General features: G+C 40.3%; 1 protein-coding gene across 2 annotated transcripts in view; it reads left to right on the top strand.

Annotated features, from left to right (window-relative positions):
• The window catches only part of LOC133572903 (phosphorylase b kinase gamma catalytic chain, skeletal muscle/heart isoform-like), a 24,576-nt gene extending 24,288 nt beyond the window's left edge, over positions 1–288 (top strand). The window contains exon 9 of one of the 2 annotated variants that reach the window (XM_061925979.2): positions 1–288. This exon is cut by the window's left edge and continues 847 nt beyond it. The gene's annotated coding sequence lies outside the window, so the exon portion shown is untranslated. The other variant, XM_061925980.2, reaches the window with a different exon arrangement.
• Positions 289–3,850: the final 3,562 nt, after the last annotated feature.

Here is a 3,850-nt window from a genome sequence, read left to right on the forward strand (position 1 = left end):
AAAATGTAATACCGGAAATTATCGGTATCGGTTTCAAAAAGTAAAATGACTTTTTAAAACGCCGCTGTACGGAGTGGTACACGGACGTAGGGAGATGTACAGAGCGCCAATAAACCTTAAAGGCACTGAGGGTGGCCGTATAAACAACTTTAACACTGTTACAAATATGCGCCACACTGTGAACCCACACCAAAAAAGAATGACAAACACATTTTGGGAGAACATCCGCACCGTAACACAACATAAACACAACAGAACAAATACCCAGAAACCCTTGCAGCACTAACTCTTCCGGGACGCTACAATATACGCTACCCCCTCCCCCCACCTCAATCCCACCCACCTCAACCTCCTCATGTCCCAAATTCCAAGCTGCTGTTTTGAGGTATGTTAAAAAAAAATAATGCACTTTGTGACTTCAATAATAAATATGGCAGTGCCATGTTGGCATTTTTTTTTCCATAACTTGAGTTGATTTATTTTGGAAAACCTTGTTACATTGTTTAATGCATCCAGCGGGGCATCACAACAAAATTAGGCATAATAATGTGTTAATTCCACGACTGTATATATCGGTATCAGTCGATATCGGAATCGGTAATTGAGAGTTGGACAATATCGGATATCGGCAAAAAAGCCATTATCGGACATCTCTAATTCTAACTCATAAACGTAAATAAAAGTTCGCTTACAGCGGAGGCCCTGGGTGGTCCTCTATTCCGCCCATAAAGCCCAATAAATAACCATCCAAAAAGCGCCAAAAATACTCCATTTACATTTCGTGAGTTGAATAATAACCAAGTATTAGCGATATTGTTATTATAAGCGCTAACACAGACAAACTATTTATACCGGCGCCGTGATCACAAGCTTGCATGCCAATGTCGACATGATCGACTGATGAGCTGCTTCCTCGTTTCCTTGTTCGTCAAACTTTACTGTAGATCACAAATCATGCTTCTCACCTGGATAGTAGAAGGATGAGGATGTAATCCGACAAGTTGGTACACTTTGACAGCCAATTTAGCCTCGGAAACGGAAAGACGCTTGGTTCCACCCCTTTTCTTAGCGAGGATTATGAGTCATTCTTTATGTAAATGTGAATATATGAACATCCCAGCAGTCGGCATCCTAATGACAGCAGACTTTGTACAGTAAGGGATGTTTTATTATGTTTGTTGGCTCTCATAAAATCTGCAGTGAGTAATAATCAGTGATTTAGTGGGGGGGAGAAAACAAACGTCATGATGCATTTTTTAAATTAATGCGCCGCGTATGCTTAAAATGATCAAAATACATGAATATTAAATGTTATTATAAATGTGCCTGTTACTCCGTTACATATATTTTTACATCTTGTATATAAATACTTAATGGAGGTGTTTTTACGAGCTTTGTAGGTAACTAGGCTCCATTGTAAGCAGACTTTTGATCGCATTTATTTACTATTTAGGATGTATTGGAAAAAAACTTGTTCACAAGTGGGGGAAGAGTGGATCGTGAGATCGACAGGCGGATCGGTGCGGCGTCTTCAGTAATGCGGAGGCTGTATCGATCCGTTGTGGTGAAGAAGGAGCTGAGCCGGAAGGCAAAGCTCTCAATTTACCGGTCGATCTACGTTCCCATCCTCACCTATGGTCATGAGCTTTGGGTTATGACCGAAAGGACAAGATGACGGGTACAAGCGGCCGAAATGAGTTTCCTCCGCCGGGTGGCGGGGCTCTCCCTTAGAGATAGGGTGAGAAGCTCTGCCATCCGGGGGGAGCTCAAAGTAAAGCCACTGCTCCTCCACATCGAGAGGAGCCAGATGAGGTGGTTCGGGCATCTGGTCAGGATGCCACCCGAACGCCTCCCTAGGGAGGTGTTTAGGGCACGTCCGACCGGTAGGAGGCCGCGGGGAAGACCCAGGACACGTTGGGAAGACTATGTCTCCCGGCTGGCCTGGGAACGCCTCGGGGTCCCACAGGAAGAGCTGGACGAAGTGGCTGGGGAGAGGGAAGTCTGGGCTTCCCTGCTTAGGCTGCTTCCCCCGCGACCCGACCTCGGATAAGCGGAAGAAGATGGATGGATGGATGGATGGATGGAAAAAAAATACATCTGTCATGATTGACAATAGGCAAAATTCCAAAAAAGTGCAGTTCCCCTTTAAAGTTTTAAAACAAATATTTATCCACTAATTTTTTTTTTTACATTGAAAATTTCTGAACTGAATTTTCAGTGATTTTTTTTTCTAAACAATTTCTACACACTGAATTTTTAAATACACATTTTGCTCACAATTTTTTATTCAATGAAAAAAAAAAAAAAGTGTTCACAAATTCAAATGCAAAAACATCAGTTACATTTTTATTGTGTCAAACCTTCATACAGAAGTGCTACGAAATGTGTTTTTCCGGCTGTCACATTACCCAACCCTTGATGTAAGACTGCCAAGAAAGCAGTAATGCCCTTTAAAACTCTTTAAATCACAAAAAGTAGAAACAATTGTATTTGGATGTGTCATTTTACCTTTTAATTCATGCGAAGTAGTAAATATAAGTGCCATTTGCTGAAATGCATAGGGACCTGTCAAAAGCATGATCACCACTCGTCTTGCCAGTTTTAACTTGTATCTAATCAGACTTGCTTTGGAAAACCATATATGGACAGTGTTTGATGTAACTGTCCGATGAACTGAGCCATCACTGTGTTGTGTACACTATTTACACTTGGCTGTCATTCACACACACCCATCAATTAACTCCTAACACCCATCATCATGTGAAAATGAAATGTAGCGTCTTAACGGCAAATATTAAAGGTTTTATTATTCCTTGCTATTTTGGTCGCTTTTAGCTTTTCATGTTTGATTCGGCCAACAAAGAATGTGTAAAGAGCATGAAGGAATGGGCATAGAAAACGTTACGCTCTCCATTCTGCTGCTTCAAAATCACTCAAACCGAGCTGTGCACATGTTGTGACACCCATCATGCAACATGATCCAACCAATCAAAAAACACGTTTGTGTCGCAAAGCTCCAAAACTGTTTCTAAATAAATGAAATCAATGGCAATGTTGATGTTACACTTTATTGTTCAAATGTTACTGCACAAAATGAAGCCTGGAACTTGTCTTTAATTCTCCTGAGGTAATTAGTGGTTCTTCATGCCCACCATCCCCACTGAAGCCCTGTGGAACACACAAAAACATTACAATTTTACTAGAAGACAATGTGTGACACATAATTACGCCTCAAACTGGCCAGCGTAGAACAGAGGTGTCCAAACATTTTCCACAGAGGGTCGCATACTGAAAATCCCAGTATGCGGGAGATTTACTTATTTTGTTAAGTCTTAAAGGCGTTATTTGATCCGTGTAAACAGGCTCCAGTTAATTTAATACACATGTTTTGGCCCTGTCTTGACAAACATGAATACTTTTGTCTGTGGTCACTGGCGAAAGGATTAAACCAAATCTTTGAAGTCAGTGTTTCTTAACCCATTGTTGAGCAGACAAAAAATATCGGTTTCCCAACTGTGGTCCGTATGGCCTGCAGCACACTCGGGTGTAATACCTGTTTCCACCACTTGTGGCGGTAATGATAATATCAAACAAACAGAAGAAGTCTATAGCTGATTTAAGTGGTGAAGCTGTATTTTCATTTAACTTAAATTTTATTGACAGTGTATTTAAGAAACATTACTATAGTATTAATTGTGTTCCAATGTTAGCAGTCAGAAGCCAAAGTGAGAATTTTCTCAAGCACAAAAAGGACTTTTGACATTTTAGTTAAGAAACATACATTATTAATTCAGTTGTTTTATTTTATCACTGCATAACTATGTACATTTATTTTTTATCAGTTTTTATG

Source organism: Nerophis lumbriciformis, linkage group LG30 (genome assembly GCF_033978685.3).
Source record: "Nerophis lumbriciformis linkage group LG30, RoL_Nlum_v2.1, whole genome shotgun sequence".
Classification (NCBI taxonomy): Eukaryota; Metazoa; Chordata; class Actinopteri; order Syngnathiformes; family Syngnathidae; genus Nerophis; species Nerophis lumbriciformis.